This window comes from Ylistrum balloti, unplaced genomic scaffold (assembly GCF_031769215.1).
Source record: "Ylistrum balloti isolate Yb309-2 unplaced genomic scaffold, AGI_CSIRO_Ybal_v1 Utg370136, whole genome shotgun sequence".
In the NCBI taxonomy this organism is placed as follows: Eukaryota; Metazoa; Mollusca; class Bivalvia; order Pectinida; family Pectinidae; genus Ylistrum; species Ylistrum balloti.
The window spans coordinates 226,225-238,628 of record NW_026782145.1 but is presented as its reverse complement, the minus strand read 5'-3'; positions in this window follow the sequence as shown (position 1 = coordinate 238,628).

Below are 12,404 nucleotides of genomic sequence, written 5' to 3'. Positions count from 1 at the left end.
AAAAAGGACTCGCATGTTATGGAGAAAATTGATGTGGAAATGAAAGAATCTGGTTTAGCAGAAAATGAAGTTGAAGTTATAACATGTCAAGTGATATTTGACAGAGAAGTGAAGGATCTTCCAGAGGTGGAGTACAAGGAAAACCAAGATAATTCAAATTCAACCATGTCTGCTAGAGATTCATCTGTTGAACCTGAAAACTGTTCAAAAGTCACAAAATTATCACCCAGGATTTCTGGAGACTTCGATGACAAGCTGATTGAAAGATTAAAGAAGAGAAGGAGGGTAAGGCTTTCTAGTGGAAAGAGTAGGGACAGAGGTGACTTATCAGATGACAGCGATGCCACAATACCATACATGGATGAATCAGAACTTGAGAGTGACATGGAATGCGACAAAAGGAAACTTTCTTCCTCAGTACCCGAGAAAGATTTTGAAAGTATAACAGTAAGAGAGGAATCTTCACCTGACTCTGGTAACAAGAATTTGAATGTCTCTGGAATTACTGCCATTGAGGATAACGTAGATTCAACAACACATGAAGGTCTTGCTAGACGTGATAGTGACAAGGAATTGGAAGACAGTAATGGTGATGACCAACAAGAGAGTAGAATTGATCCTGATCTAAATGATGATTATGTTGTGAGGGGTGGAATAGTGGAGTTGTATGATGGTATATTTCGATTCCTAGTCATAAATGGCAGGAAGTTTCTTCCATTTGAAGATCTCTGTCAACATTATGAGAAAGAGGAACTAATTAAATGTTTAAAATCGAAACCTGGACATTTCAAGGCTATTCGATGCTCCACGATAGAGGCTGATTTCTTGAATAATCTTGAACCATCTTTGCCAGTCCTTGTGGAAAATGCTACCATCATTGAAGAAGATTTCCTCCATTGCTCAGCTAAGTTGAATTTCAGGAAGTTGTTTGACTGCTCTGAACATGAAATTGTTGACTTGACAACTGAAGATGATGCAGTAGTCCCTCACAGACTTGTAGATTCTCCAGTGATGACTCCTGAGGCATCGCCAACATTGACCAGTCCTTGCAAGCTGTCAGCATTTGATTCATTTAGTACAGAGGACATGGTAATTGATACATCTGATGACATCATGATGATGGAGTTAGGGACTGCAAACTGTGATGCACGCGACAAAGGGTCGATACCTACCAAGGATGGCAGTTCAGCAGATGACCTTAGTGTTATTGGTGAGTAGAAGCCAGAAGATCTATCACACTTTTAAATGCCATCTTGACACAAACACAGATATCCTCGTCAACTTTAAGAAGTTTTTCGAGAAGCATTTTACTACATATATAGTAAGTTCAGTGTCCTTTTAATTCCACCTAGGATGAACAACTGAGAGTTGAGCAAAGAGGAAAATAAGTAAAGTTTTATTCTAGTTTTAGGGGTATACCTAAAATCATAATCTTCATTTGATTTCAAGTATTGGCAAGGGCTCCTTCAAAAAGGTCTTCAATTGGCTGTCATACTTACTGGTGTGTGAAATATGTATTAAGTGTGTAAGATCACCTGTATTCTTTCCTGCCCAATACTGAAACCTTTGGTTTGGAGTCCGCTTTAATCATACTAACAGTACAAGGATTCATTATGTCAATGTTATGGTGATAAAAACAATTGTGCTGCTGTTACATCAGCATTGTTCATTAAAGATTATATGTATTACAGATCATCGTGAACAGAAAGCTGTTGCTGATGCCTTCAGGGATATTTGGGTAGAAAACCACTCTCTTAAATGTAAGCAGACATACTTGGAGAATTTCAAGGCATTGTGACATACAGTCCAACTCTTTATTGCACTACTATCAGTATTGTCTTTCATGGGTAGAATTTCAAGGCATTTGTGACATACAGTCTGACTCTTTATTGCACTACTATTGGTAATAAATAGGAGTCCTATAGAATCTTGTCTTTCATGGGTGGATTCTAGAGAAAGTCACCAGATTTATAATACATTCAGTAAATTTAAAGAAACTTCTTGTGCTGAGATGCACTCTTTTCACATTTATGAATATAATTTACCCATTAATAAATCTGTGTTACCTTAATTATAACTTGTCAATTACAAGCTAGTAATGGTAGATTTTCTATTTTCACAATAACAACTAAAAGCTTGAATGCAGTGGAACAAGCTAAGTGTATGGTTCATAATGCGTAAAAAATTAAGATTTATGATGAATATATCAAAGACTGATTTAATAATTGCAGCCAAAATGGCAATAATGACACAGAATTTTGAGGAAACGAAAAAAGAAACCATGGATTTTGAAGCCACCTGTCAACAATACGGAGGTAAGATAATATATATTTTAGGTCATTTGTAAGTGTTCAGGTACACAAATTGTGATATACCATTAGTTGCCCTTGCATTAATGTGGTAAAACTTGTGATTGGTTAAGAAGGAGGAGGTGGAGTGTTGCAGGAGAAGGGGGTAACTATATCAACAGAATCTCTTTCTCATGTAGTGATTGCCTCTTATACAATAAAAAGTATTGAAATGTTTTCACCTTTTGGGGTCATACTCAAGACTGTAGGGATATTTTTTCTTAAGGAATTGTAGGATTGTGTAGTGGATATTTTGAGAAATATTACTCCCCCTGTCTTCACAACTTTCTTTTCTAGATGCCATTGAATTGATGACAAAAGCAATGCAGCAAAAATGTTCTCAAGGTAAGTGAATATGGATCAAAGTGTTATAATGTTTCAAGGTGCAATTTTATCAATTTAACTGCATTTTGCTAAGAGAAGTATTTATTTAACTCTGAACAGGACTGCAGACAATCAGATGAAAGATTCCATTTGTTTACATTTCTTCAGCTGTATTTTTCATGAATTATAGAAATGCATTGATTTGACTTTTCTGCTTGAAAAGTATTTGGTAAAGGGTTCCTGCCAAACTAATACTATATCTGTATCATACTGTTTATATATTCCTGGTTTTTTTTAGATCAAAAGGAGGATGACTCTTGATACAGATAAAGCAACTATAGAAGATCAAGTGTCAAAGTCTGCTGTCACTTTGGAACACATCCATGGCAAAAGAAGTGATCTTCAGAGTTGATGAAAGAACACCTTTACATGGTCCATCAGTCCATTTGTATGATATAAAAGAGGGAAAGTAAAATATTTAACTTAGGAAAGGTTAATGGCCAAAAATATTTATAATTAAAAGTCAGGTCATGTTTTTGTTTTTAACACAACATGATCAGAAGTTATTCTAAAATTGATTATTCTCTTTAAAAGGATTTCAGGTTTAGATGTGTTATTATTAGAGACCCAAATATGTTAATGTATCTGTAGACTAGAGAAACTAGGTATACATAATATCTTAATTAAATATTACACACCTATTTACCTGATAATCATATATATTTGTCAATATTTAGAAACAATGCCAGGAAAGTGAAACTGTGTAGATCGTAGTACAAAGTATTCATACTAAGAGATGTTCTCGTGTGTAGATTGTAATACAAAGTGTTTGTGCTAAGAGATGTTCTCGTGTGTAGATTGTAGGTACAAAGTGTTTGTACTGAGAGATGTTCTCATGTGTAGATTGTAATACTCGTGTGTAGATTGTAGTACAAAGTGTTTGTACTAAGAGATGTTCTCGTGTGTAGATTGTAGTACAAAGTGTTTGTGCTAAGAGATGTTCTCGTGTGTAGATGGTAGTACAAAGTGGTCGTACTTCGAGATGTTCTCATGTGTAGATTGTAGTACAAAGTGTTTGTACTGAGAGATGTTCTCGTGTGTAGATTGTAGGTACAAAGTGTTTGTACTAAGAGATATTCTCGTGTGTAGATTGTAGTACAAAGTGTTTGTACTAAGAGATGTTCTCGTGTGTGGATTGTAGTACAAAGTGTTTGTACTAAGAGATATTCTCGTGTGTAGATTGTAGGTACAAAGTATCCATACTAAGAGATGTTCTCATGTGTAGATGGTAGTACAAAGTGGTCGTACTTCGAGATGTTCTCATGTGTAGATTTTAGTACAAAGTGTTTGTACTAAGAGATGTTCTCGTCTGTAGATAGTAGTACAAAGTGTTTGTACTAAGAGATGTTCTCGTGTGTAGATTGTAGTACAAAGTGTTTGTACTAAGAGATATTCTCGTGTGTAGATTGTAGGTACAAAGTATCCATACTAAGAGATGTTCTCATGTGTCATTGATGGTCTCATGTGTAGATTGTAGTACAAAGTGTTTGCTAAGAGATGTTCTCATGTGTAGATTTTAGTACAAAGTTTTTGTGCTAAGAGATGTTCTCATGTGTAGATGGTATTACAAAGTGTTTGCTAAGAGATATTCTCATGTGTAGATGGTATTACAAAGTGTTTGCTAAGAGATATTCTCGTGTGTAGATTGTAGTACAAAGTGTTTGTACTAAGAGATGTTCTCATGTGTAGATTGTAGTACAAAGTGTTTGTACTAAGAGATATTCTCATGTGTAGATTGTAGTACAAAGTGTTTGTACTAAGAGATGTTCTCATGTGTAGATTGTAGTACAAAGTGTTTGTACTAAGAGATATTCTCGTGTGTAGATTGTAGTACAAAGTGTTTGTACTAAGAGATGTTCTCATGTGTAGATTGTAGTACAAAGTGTTTGTACTAAGAGATGTTCTCATGTGTAGATGGTAGTACAAAGTGTTGGTACTAAGAGATGATCTTGGATGCCCTATTACCAATACATAAGCTTCGGTATAGTAAATACAGCAGGTTTTTTTGCACTTTTATTTTTGGATGAGTCATTTTATTTAAGATTTTATACATTTTTGCAAATTGTCACACTTTCCTTTCAGTATTAAATGGTATTTCTGTGCAAAGCTGCTAAAAAACTAGATAATTTTTTGAAAATTGATTTTGTCAATTGTTTTACAAAAAGTTGTATTAATAACATACAGTTTTTTGTCTTCAGCACATATCTGATATGTCATTTCCATGAACTTTATCATCATTACTGATATATATTAGTATTTGATGGCAATAGTTATTTTTCTGCAAACCCACTTTTCTGATTTTACCATAAGTAGTTCTTATTCATTATTTCTTATTTGTTTTTGTATTTATGATGTTTGTTTTTAAGTCTTCCACCGTCAAGATATTGTTTTTTCAAGCTGACTGAATTCTAGTTTTTCACATTCAACTACCGTTACCAAAGATAATATCTGGATTCAGTTTTCATCAGGTAGCTATAACCATCTATATTTCAAATTTTTCTTCGTGAAAATGCTTCAATTAACATGTCTTTTTATAATAGTTTAAAAAGAATTGAATCCTCAAATATCACGACGTACAATAGATGTTAATTTGTTCTTCCCATGTCTTTCAGTTGTTTATTGGTGCTCATGTATTTGTTTCTAAGATGTTGCACTGTTGAGTCACTGCTGCAGCTAGAACATACTGGCCACAAATAGGTTAAGATGGTAACCAAACCTACCAAGATATAAATTTTTTTTTCACAGCATTAATTACATTTTCATTACACCAATTTTGTCAGACATGTTATCTTCCAGCAATGTTGCAACCTTGACACTTTTTCAGTTTCTCGTTCAAACATTTTTTGTGTATCTATAAGGCCATGTATATATGATCATGTTGTTTTCTATGTAAGTATGTATATTGTGGATATTTCATAAGTTGTGTATGTAGAGTAGAAATATGAAAGTTTGTTTTTGCTGTGGCGACTATTGTACTTTTGTATAATTACATCATGTTTATGTCAGTGGATAGTTTCTTGGTGATGCATCATTTGAAGTATTTGTACTTTTATATCTGTGACATTATTTTTGGCTTAAAGCCATTATCTATGCATCATTTGGCCAATTTTAAGTGATTCAGAAAGTTTCTAGAAAAAGTTGATAATTCTGCAAAGATAACATTAAAACATACTTACACTGAGTGGTGTCTATCAATGAACACTTGGTAGGGACATGGAAACAAATCAAAATAAATGGAAGTGGATCCCATTGAAAATGCCAACCGATTTTATGGAAGTTCCAAAGGCCGCCATGAAAGTAGTGTAAGTACTTGACCAATCACCATACTTGGCATAACAGTGTGTATTAATAAAGTGCAATGTTGCATGTAATGCAAAGATTTTGTGATGTCTTATCACAGGTAGAATGTAGGTGTATAGTTATTTGAAGGCTTGCTGTGTATTATACATGTTTATAGTAAATACAAACCTCTCATATAAACATCTAAAGGATTTTCCAACTTCAGTTTGCAAATGATAGTAAATTGAGGCATGTTTACAAACAATGAATCTCAGCCCCTTTTGGAATCTGTTTATATTTTCAGTGTATTAAGAAGTCCAAAGTGTAGACATTATAGGTAGGGTTGTATTTTATAAGCTCACAATTAACAAATTATTATCTCATCATTTCTATATTCCATTTACAAGATTGAGGTATATTGTAATCTCTTCATTTGTCATATTTACATCCATTCCACAGCATAGGAAGACAAGGTCAGAGGTCATAGGTCACACTTGACCAGGTAACATACATGCATGTCAAGTACCATCAACAGATTTAGTTTATATTTAAACCATAACCTGACCTGATTGAATTAGGATGATCATCAGTGTAGGCCAAAGGTCATACTTGTATTCAGATTGTTATAGTACAAAATGTAAGAGTGCAAAGCCACATTTGAATATCTTAGTTTGTATATGTATTATTAAAGTGCAAATTCATCATTTTGCACAAGTCTAATGTCTGGTGAGTATATCTATTTGAAGCACATTTAATTATTTCCTTAGTGTTGATGTCACAGGTATTTCATCATTTAGACCAATAAATTAATAATATCATAGCTTAAATGTGTCTGATGTAATAGATATATGTACATGTATATCACCGTGTAGGTAGTTTCTGTCTGTATTACATGTTTTTTTTTTTTTTATCACAGGGTAAAATTTGCGCTTTCCTTAAAGCAATATTTTTTGCACATAAATTTTCAACTTTGAAAGTCTAATACTCATTTAAAGCTCTGTGTCAGCAATTTGTTGTGTAAAGTATGGTTCATAATGTAACCAAGCAGTTTTATGGAAATGATAGTTAATTTTAAATTATTGATCAAAAGTCATTTAGTGGTTACATCATTTAATAGAATACGCAAAAAGTCTGAAAAGATGTTTTTTCAACCAAGTGACCAACCCAGCCATATTGATTAAGCGCCAGTAACATATTCATTAATAGTAGTTTAGACTATGCATTTGTAAATGGACTTTGTTGGTTCCATATTTGTGCTATAACGATTGTACACATACTACATACCCTTGCCATATGTCAATGGTTTGTGTAGCATTAACATGTTTTTCAGATATGGCAACTGCATGCTTTTTCACCCATTGATTGCTCACAGCACTCCAAAAAGTAACATGGTATCCTTTTCCTTAAATATTTACAAGTTTATGCAGATGTGAGAACTATTTCATAAAACATTTATTTGAAAATTGCTTTGCGTGTTAATCCAACTCAGGAAAATGAAGTGTTTAGACTTAAGTTGCCATTTCTAATTAATGATGAGAATGCAGATTATAAATTATTGTATTTTTTTTTTTTTTTGTTATTAATCCACATTTAGTGCTTTGTATAGTAAGATGTATCAGTTTGTTATATCAAATTCATTCTGTCATAGCCCGAGTTCCCACTCTAGAAATCATGGTGCTTGATCATTGAAATATCACTTTGTTAATTGGGTTTATAAACCCAGAAGGTGGGACATGTATCAGAGAAGTTGGATGCATATGTTGGAACATAATTTGTCATGTATGTGATGCACTGTTGCATCATTCTAAACATTACTTTTTACCTGAACTTTGTATGATTGTGCTAATCATTAGCATAATGATATGAGAACTCAGTATGATTGAATTGAAAACCATTTTTACTTTTTGTTCTCCCTCTGTTTAAGAGAATTAGGAAATTGTCCATAATATTTTGTGCCAAAACTCTACTTACAAATTATGGTTGTGATTTTGGGTTCAGTATGATTCTATTTATAGAAATTATGTTTGTTTTTGACATAAGTTGTTGACCACATAGTATTTTTAAATTATTTTTTGTTTTCATGTTTAGTTGACCATAAACCAGTTCAGATCAAGCTATTTCTGGATATAGATCACAAGACGATATTGTTTCTGTAAATGACATGGTTCATTGTTATCACTTTACTAGTTTGCTGAACAATTTCAGCTGACCTGCTGTAAAATAACATGGACAAGTACAAGGATGAACAAGCATCAATCTGTGTGACAAAGTACAAACAATTATCATTTAATTCACAGTATAAAGCAATTTCATACTTGTCATTGATGTATACTTCTGAAAGAATCACAAGTTTTTTTTCAGCAAACAGCTTTAAAATCATACTTTTTACATTGTACATTTCTTAAGCATATGTTTTAGAATAAGCTTCCAGGTTGTAAAATATTGTGCCAAAGTATACTTGAAGATATGCTTGTCATTTTGCCTGTATAGATTAGCTAGACTTGCATCGATATTATAGACACTTAAACTATACTTTGAAATCCATATGGTGGTGTTACGTTTGTGTTTTAATGGTTTCCTGTAAATTACTTGTATGTATGTTTGAAGTCCATTGTAATTTGTATTTGTATCAGTATAATATATTATTAATTTCAGATCAAAGAGCATTATCATCCATATTTTCTCTTAAAACTTTTAACCGTATGTCTGAAGCTGTGTTCTCATTGTGAAATATAGTATACCTGGTCTGGTAAATGTATAATGTGTACCAGTAAACTCTAACATTGTGCTGAGTGTAAATGTAAACTTCTCTTTGTGTATTTACTTGTCACTGTTTAATCATGGAAATATCATCTACTATGTGTCCCATGTTGTGAATGAGTACATAGCTTTTCTGTATATAGCTAATGGTCTTTCTGTATCAATTCCTATGTCAGGCATGTTAATTGTATCTCATTTAAATTGTCTACTGTTTACTCCATGTGAACTATCTACCATGTACCTCACTTAAACGTTGTACCCTATGTAAGCTGTCTACCATATACTCTTGTATACTGTCAATAATGTATCCCATGTAAACTGTTTACTATGTATATGTACCCTTGTAAACTACTCATTTATTCTATCTAACATGTACCCCATGTGAACTAATCTGTACCCAATATAAACTATCTACCCCTTGTAAATTATCTGCCATGTACCTCCTTTACACTACCATGTACCCCATGTAAACTGTAAACCTGTGTACCCTATATACACTGTCTGCCATGTATCCCAGGTAAACAGTCTACCATGTACCTCACATACACTATCTACCATGTACCCCATGTAAACTGTCTACCATGTACCTCACACTATCTACCATGTACCCCATGTAAACTTTCCCACCCTGTTCCCCATGTAAACTGTCTGCCTTGTACCTCATGTAAACTGTCAGCCATGTACCTCATTTACACTATCTACCCTGTACCACCATGTAAACTTGCCGACCCTGTACCCCATGTAAACTAGTCTACCCTGTACCCCAATGTAATCTGCCATGTATTCCATGTAAACTGCCATATATCCCATGTAAACTGCCATGGAGCCCATGTAAACTGTCTGCCATTTACCCCCATGTAAACTGCCATGTAGCCCCATGTAAACTTGTCTGCCATGTAGCCCATGTAAATTGCCATGTACCCCCATGTAAACTGTCTACCATGTACCCCCATGTAAACTGTCATGTAGCCCATGTAAACTGCCATATATTCCATGTAAACTGCCATGTACCCCCATGTAAACTGCCATGTAGCATATGTAAACTGTCTGCCATATATCCCATGAAATTTGCCATGGAGCCCATGTAAACTGTCTGCCATTTACCCCCATGTAAACTGCCATGTAGCCCATGTAAATTGCCATGTATCATGTAAAATTTTCTGTGTGCCTGTACTTAACTACTGCCTATGTTATTATGTACTGCATCCCATGCTAACTTTTCAGTGTGTATGTACTATAAATTTGATATATGTTGTATGTACGTTGTACCCAATCATAACTGTTGTTTTGACTGTATGCTGTACACTCTGTAAAAATGTAGGCTTTCTGCTATGCACTCTTTGCGTACTATCATAAACCTCCCCTGAACTTAATGTGACTTTGTCTACATTGTACCTCTTATAATCGTACACATGCATCATAAACAAGTTACAAAATGTTATCCCATCCACTTCACACTCCGGAGTACAGAATGTAATCCCATTGTCAACACACACTTATGTACAACGTGTAATCCCTTTTCTACACACAAACCTGTACAGAGTGTAATCTGATTGTCTACACAATCATAAACAGTTTAATCAGATTAAATACACACATTCACAAGATGTCTACACACCAATGTCTTCACACTTCAGCACACTCGGTCTACTCATTCTGTTTTGTGACTGTAGAATTTTCAATGTACATATACATGTTCTTTTGTACCAAATACTCAAAAGTTATTCCATTTACACTTATTAATCAAGAACCTCATATGAATATACATTTCTGTATTTTGGACAACTGAAAACGTGTTCATACCATTTTATCTATAGATTCTTTTTGTGATGGTTAGGTAATGTTTATACACTTTTTTTTTTTTTTTTTTCACTGAAGGATTTAATCGGTATGGGAGTTTATGTCCCTTGTTGACAAATTGTCCAGTAAGTTTTATTTACCAGTGTAAACATCTATTAACACATTCATATAATTAAGTTACTCTGCAAGACATTTTTGTGAATTTTATTTCTTACTTCATCAATATGTGTGTGACCCCAGACTACCATTCCAGTATTTATTCACCCTCATAAATTGTATGTATAAAGATATCACTTTCAGTGTAATTCTCAGATAAATATTTTGTACACCATTTAGAAGTATTCCTTCTGTAATTTTTTCCCTGTAGGTAGCCTTAAAAATCTTGTCATATTCATCCATCATTAATAATCTGGGCTGCTTTAATTTCGAGTTTACTCCTAAAAATCTTGTTATATTGCCACCATTTGTCAGGGGTAACTACACCATAATAAAAAGGTATGAAGGGCATGTTGGAATTCATTGGCAAATACTAGCAAAATGACAAAAGAGGAGTGTTATATAGATGTTTAAGGGTAAAGAAAACAGAAGCATTAAAGATTATTTTCATCTTTGCATTAATAGGTTCAGTTATATCAAAACATTGAAATATTACTTTTCATCATGAAGACTAATAGACATGTAAGTATTACTTATACAAGACAGGTCAGTTTCACCATAGATTGGTCTACTGGTAGTTTCATGATTTTCTATTAATTGTTATGTCTGTTCTCCCAGCTAAACATTTTATGTTGTTTTATTTTGTGCAATGGTATGCTATTAAAGTACTTTATTTTTAAGATTTACATTACAAATTTGTTTGGTACTTAAGTTAAAATAATAAATGCAAAATCAGTAATACATGGCATTTATTAATTTTTGTAAGATTTGTACTGCTGGTTGAAAATATTATTAAAACATTTTAACATAACATGGCGTTTGTTTTTATATATACATGAATTTTTAAAAATTCTGGCTCTTTGTTAAGATGATTATTAATGCATTTTTGTGATAGCATTTCTACATTATAAAAGAGTGGTGCTTTAACACATTCTTTTGTTTGATAATTTCTGTGATCTTATCACCGATATACTCCTGAATTGCAAATGCATTGCTACAGCAATCACTCTAATGCCAGCCAAAACATGGCAGCAATCATTCATGTCTTTTTTTCAGCTAAAACTGAAATTTGTGATCTAGTGTTCTGTAGATGGATTGAAACAAACATACAAGAGTAGGTTTGTAGTTACGTCAGTCAATACATTTTGTCCGAGACTTTGTTTATGAACTAGTGGAGATATATTCATGTCCTGATGTGATAGGAAGTTGGGCATCTTTGATGCTCATAGATTCTGTGAAGTTACTTGTATTGATCAAGATTTTTACAGTGTGAGTGTTGTTGATGAAGCAGAATACACTTACTGTTATGGAACACATCGTCTCATTCACCTTGTACTTTTTTAGTGTAAATCTTTCAGTTTTCCTATTTTCTCCCCAAGTTCTCATAGAATTTGTGGTTGAATTAAGGTTCTGTTGACATTTTGGTATTTATTTTGTGATTCTAATAGCTAGCAAACAACATCAAAATATGCCATTTTGATGGCTTGGATCTTTTGAGAATTGCAGACAGAAAACTTAATACATAGCATTTTATATGTACATGGTGTTTTGCATACACTGTACACAGTCCACTAGTTATTCTGGAATATACCTATGTGTTATCACCTATGATTGCAAAAGGAATGCCAGGACCTTTTATGACCACAAATGAAGTGCCCTGAACTAAAACCTAGGTCA